Raw genomic sequence first — 6394 nt, forward strand, 5'->3', positions numbered from 1 at the left:
ATTTTTTGATTTCAGACATTCCCCTGTGCTCTCGGCTCCAGCCATGTGCCATTGGTTTTCACACTCCCCACGCACACTCACAGACCAAGGTGACAGCTAAAAGAGGCAGGAGCAGCAGCTTCGTCTTTCTTTCCTATCATCTATAGAAGAAAAAATCAAGAATTCTTCCCTTTACATGTTTCTATCTCACTTCCAGGAGACCTTAAAGCCAAAGTGATTCTTGTCCTAGTTTACGCTCCTGCTGCCCTCACACAATGCTCCTTCATTGAAGCAAGCAGCTCGAGCTATCTGGGCCAGCAAAAGCATTAGGGACAGCACACAAGAGATTTTTATGACTCATCTAAAACCACTGAACCCAGCAAAACCCACAGCAGATGTGCAATGATAGGAAAAGTCATTCTAAGTACCAGACACAATCTATGGAAAACATACGTGCCTACAGGCTCAGCCAATTTTCCTGACAACCTGCTTGAAGTAATAAAGACATGGGGCAAATTACTCTTTTCCCCTAGTTTCAGGAAAAAGCTAAATTGCTCCAATTGTAGTTTTCACTACACCAAAATCAAGTAAAAAAGGATGAAATAGAAGAAAGGTAGAATATAGAGACAAACTAAAAAATTTACCCTGAACAAGACATTTTAAGCAACTAAACAGCCAATTTTACAGTGTGAGGTACCAGGAAACTTGACTAGTAGATAACTTGTTTCTGTATTTTAGACAGGTAGTGCTATGTAAAACAGTGTATTGATTATGCTAGCATGTGGGAGACAACAATGCTAGTTCCCTATCTGGAAAGACACTGATTTAGAGAAACTGGAAAAATCATACTGTTCCCATGGCATGTTATAACTCTGTAATGCAGGAATTATTTTGGTCCAAGAGTATTTGAGGGACAAGTTGGATTTCTACTTAGAATCCTGTTGAAAAAATATGGCAACACGTATGGCCTATAACTGAGGATGGATGTGGCCTCTTCAGATCTAGTCCAACCCTCCTGCAGCAGAGTGCCCAGGGCAGCAGGATAGGCTGTCCAGCCAGGTTTTGAGTAACTCCACAGATGGAGTTCCACAGTCTCTGTGGGAAATATGTGCCAGTGTTTGACCATTATTCTACAGTAAAAAAACAAACAAACAACAAAAAAAAAAAAAACTTGTGTTCAATCAGGATTTCATGGTTTTAATTTGTACCCATAGTTTCTCATACAGCCAGCTGGCACTACTGAGAAAAGTCTGGCTCCCTCTTCATCATTCCCTCCCACCAAGAATTTAGAAACTAGGATAAGGTTGCCCATGAACCTTCTTGCTTCCAGGCTGAATAGTCCCATCTCCCTCAGCCTCTCCACGTATGTGAGATCCTCCATTTCCTTAGTTGTCTTTGTGGGCCTATCTGACAACCTGGACCAAGATTCCTTATTAAATATCTTATTCATGATAGTTGATAGCAATTAAACTTCAGTGATCTGCCATGACACTTACAGTGTCTATGGGAAAACTCCATGGATTTGTTTCTGCGTTGCCACTGACTGATGGATATCAATGCAAGACAGCTCCAGTATCACACAAGAATGAAGTCAAGTGTTCTGCAGGGCACATTTTTTACAGCACTGTAAAGGATTCCTTAGTCCAGCTGGGAATTTAAAATTACCTTATTTTCAGAGAGAGCTGAGATAAATTTTTATATTAAAAAAAGGGAAAACAAAACCAAACCAAAACTCCTTAAGAATTACTAAGAGGCCCATGAAAAAAAAAAAAAAAAAGTGATAACAAACTCTAAAAGAGTTGACCAGAAAAAAAACCCAACAGTTTCTTTACAGGTGGCTCTAGCACCATACTGTGTCATTAAAAGGTTAATATGCATAGGACTAACTGTAAAGTGTCATGAAGTAAGTGTTGGCGAGTAAATAAACTGCAAAGTTCACTTTTGACATATTACTGTCTGTTCATTCACCACAGAATTTACACCAAACCAACTTTGCAACCACAGGTTTTAAAGAGAAGTCATTATATGTACAGAATGAACCAAAATAATCAGTTCTATAACCTTCCTTTGTGGCTTTTTGGAAGAAAGATAAAGGTACTTTAACCACAAAGATATGCAAATAGCCCCAGCATAGTAAGTTATAATTTTCTCTATAAAATAATAATCAATGTAATGAGTGAACTCATATAATCAGAAGCTTTCTGCAGGTATTCTGAATACAAGATGATCTCCTTACCAAAACCAGATTTTTTTACCCCATGCTGCCACAACATTGCTCTCCCAAATATGAATGCACAGGACTTCACCAACAAAGCTTTTCCAGAAGCTTCTTACAGTGTGTGTATATAGCTTCTTATAGACAATGTGTATGTATCCACAAGGCTTTTAATAACTTTATTCCCACCAGCATAAGAGACACAGCAAATATCTGTAGCAAACAAAATCTTAACATTCAGCTTTATTTAACATGGAGAGAACTAATGATGCATGATCAAAACCTGATTCATCAAAAAATAAATCTAAAATTATATATAGAGATTCTAGCACTTAATAAAAAGGGTGATTTTCATTTCACTTAAATGAACATATTTGACTTCCCCTGTGGGGATAAACTGTACATTTAAGAAATCCTGCAGCAAAAGCTATCCAAGTCCTAGAATGACAAGTGACCACTACAGCTGGTTTTTCTTCGGAAGGTTTTCTAGAATAAGCCATCATGCACACAGAATCCCAAAACAGGAGCAGAATTAGTCCAAGTATCTTTTGACTTTAAATTGTCATTAAAAGACCAGGTACCAACACAAATGCATGGCAAGATTTTCTCACAAAACTCTCATTAGCTCAGGAAGAAATTGCCCTTACCTGAAGCCCCCATTACAAATTAAAGAGTCTTCACAAGATTCAATCCCAACTTAGGTACCCCGATGAAAGCTATTTAAACTAAAACCTCACCTGGTGTAATGTCTAAGCAGAAGAACAGAAAGAACAGCTGTGGAAAATTACTTCACCTCAATTTGAGGACATCTGATTGCAGCTTCTTCACATTAGCTATTTAGAAATCTTTTTAAAGCTAGTAATAAGTTGAAATAAAAATCATTATACACCACGCAAGCTGAAATAAGAGAAATACCATTTATACAACTAATGTCAAAAAACCCCATCTCGGTAAGAAATAAAAGGTCTTTTATGCTGCTAGTTATCTTTATCTCTACATGCAAGAGAAGCCATAGCTGATCGATTAAAACACTTTTTTTGATTTGCGGATGGGATCTCAGGGCAACCAAAGAGAGATTGAGCAACGGGTTTATGTGGAAACATTAACAGAAAAAGGACTCAACCAGTTCTTTGGCTTTTAGCTAAAGTATGACAGAAAGAAAACTGTAATGAATTTCCATTCAGTTTACTTTAGGATAAAAATAAAAACAAGCTTATAATAAGAAGAAACTAAATAAGAGAAATAAGAGCTTTCAGGAATTATGTTGACTGATGTACAGGAAGTTCTCAAAGAGTGTAGCACATTTGTTCACTTATATTTAATCACAGGGCAGTAACTCATCAATAAGTTTCCAACACTTGTTGTTGAACTGATAGATAAACATATGCAATTATTTTGAAGGACTTAGAAGGTGGAAAGAACATGACATTCATCAGCTGGTACAAGCTATAAGACAGATCTGTATCTGACTTTTACAGGCATTCATTGTATTTCAGCAAGTACATTACATCTAGACTCACTTGAAGGCTCTCCTTCAGCTTGAAATACCTTTGATACAAGAGATATTTTTACCACATCTTAGTAAGGAACTTTTGTCCCTCAGAGAGCAAAGACTTACTATTGTTATTCAGAGGTTAATACATTAAATATTTTATTTAACAAAAATCTTTGTTTTGATGTTCAAAAATTTGTGAGGGTTTCTCAAGTATTTTAATATTCTTACTCTTGGAAAATTACTTAGGTATTTTTTCTTTTTCTATAAGTGTAAAATTGATCAGTAATCTCTCTAGTCACTGCATGTGCAGTGTAAGTTACTGGCAATATTTGCTGAAAATCTTAATCTTAAATTAAACAAGGCTCTAATTTGGTTTAAAAATTTAGTATTTTGCTATCATTGCTGGATTAATTGATACAGGATCCTCAAAAATCAATTAACTTAAAGCTCAAGACCGAAAAAAAAAGACTCACCTCAATCCATACTTTGTCAGAAATTATTTTTATGCTCCCAAAAATGTGTTTGAGAGAGAGGGTGGGTAGCAGGCAAGGAGAGGTAACATAAAGCAGATGTCCAGAAGCAAGCTAGATATGCATGTAAGCAGAACACAAGTCACACTGGCAATACCAGAACAAAACAAAAAGCATTTGACTGGTCTCAAGATTTCCATTTTCTTTTAAGTAACCAATACTTGCACAATCTCTCTGTCTCTGGCAAACCAAGGGTAAATACAGACTGTTCAAGTTATAATGTGCTATAAGGTAAGTGACAGCTAAGCTACTCTTTTCTCTGAGTTCCTTTTGCCATGCAGCAACTTCCACAGATAATAAAAAACAGCTGAGATACTGAGTTCATTGGTTAAAGCTGAAAGTACAGAACAAACTGCTGTTATACTCCAGAGATTTAATGCTGATGATACCCAAAGCAGATATTTTGCATCTCCAGCCCTTCAGAGAGTACAAGACCAGAGAAATATTTTGAAATTATTCCAAACTAAGGGCTCTAGCAAGACCTATCAATCAAAAAAAGACAACTTTAAGCTGAAAAATTAATTTGGATTTTATTATGGTTGATGCATTTTCATTATTAAAGAGCTGAAAGAATGATAACTACTACAGAGAAATCTGAATTTTTTCTTCCCTAGGTAGGGTTGCTGCTGTCAAAAGATGAAGCCTCTGCCAAAATGAAGGCTTTAAAAACTTAGAGCTTATCAGCAGAAAAGCAGAGTAAGACTGGACATGCCCAGAGATAAAGGCCAAGTACAGCAGAGGGTTCCAGTATTCATTTACTAGATTTTTGTATGAAGAACTAAAACCTTCTGTTTTTAAAAGCAGAGTTAATAAGAAAAAAAATCTGAATTATAGGTTTGTGAAAATGGTGCTAAATTTATTATTTAATAGCAAGATAATTCACAGACAAACTATGATTTTTATATTTGGATGTTCTTTGTTCATTTGTCCAAACAGGGAACAAGACAAGGCCCTGCAGGCCAAGCTGTGTGCTTCAACCACAAAACAATGTGATACAAGGTTAGACCATCAGCTGACATAAATCATCATAACTCTATTAGCTTCACTGACCATTAAAGACTCAGAAGAAATATGGACTAACAGCATAGCCCTACTTGAACTATCACCCATCTTCTTTAGCTGTGTATGAGAAAAAGACATTTTGCTGCATGTTTTAATGCACTTTTCTTCCCTAGAAAGGTAGAAAAAGGAAAGAAAATATTAAAAATAAACCAAAAAATCACTGCCAAAAAAAATCTATGAACTAAACAAATCCACAAAGATTTCTTCATAAGTATACATAGCTCATCAATCATAAAATGATTACACATTAATAATAAATGTCTGTAGAATACTTCTAATAAAACATAGTAATTTGCTCTGAGTCACTTTCTTGTTAACCTCCTCTTTTACTTCTACCCACCATGATAACATATATGACTTTATTAATATATTCACATGGTTTGTCCCCAATGAACTATGAAATGTCAACCCTAGCAGTAAAAATTTCTTTCAGGCAACACTGATTGGACAAGGATGTGGAATGCTGTTTTTTTGGTTTTTTTTAAAAGACAAACTTACTCATTCAGCTCCTCTAACTTCCAGGATTTAGTTAACACAACCACTTTGATATATCAATTCTAAAAATAATCTTTTCTTTGTGGTATGATCTGAATGACTACCATTCAGGCACTAAGCGACATAACTGGGACCTGGTACATGTTTATTATCTTACCCTTCCTGTAGGGGAAAAGGCCTATGATGTTAAATGCTAAGGTTGGGATTAAAAAAATAACACAGTGCTATTTTGTTACTAGCTAATTGCTATTTATAATGGAAGAAAGATAGTCAAAGCAACAGTCCTTGCACTTCAGGTAGAAACTGTTCAAGACAACAACATTCCCCAATTTTGGGGCAAGTTGATTTCAGCCCTCTGAGACTATGAGAAAATTCCTTTATTTGACATGTACGACTACTAATTCAAGAGTTTAAAAAATAGTTTGCCTAGGTAAATCTGGATTTGGAGTCTATGTCTCATTTCCCTGCACTGTGGGACCAGTTAATAACTAATTCTGAATCCAGACAAGTCAATCAGACAGGATTTGTCTAATCCATATGGGTTTATCTGTAGTTATAAAATACTTTTTCCTGACCCCTATAGTGGGGTCTGTAAGGAAGTAAAGAATTATTACTGTA

Source organism: Pseudopodoces humilis, chromosome 1 (genome assembly GCF_049639895.1).
Source record: "Pseudopodoces humilis isolate 2021_Gansu_Grassland_sample_001 chromosome 1, ASM4963989v1, whole genome shotgun sequence".
In the NCBI taxonomy this organism is placed as follows: domain Eukaryota; kingdom Metazoa; phylum Chordata; class Aves; order Passeriformes; family Paridae; genus Pseudopodoces; species Pseudopodoces humilis.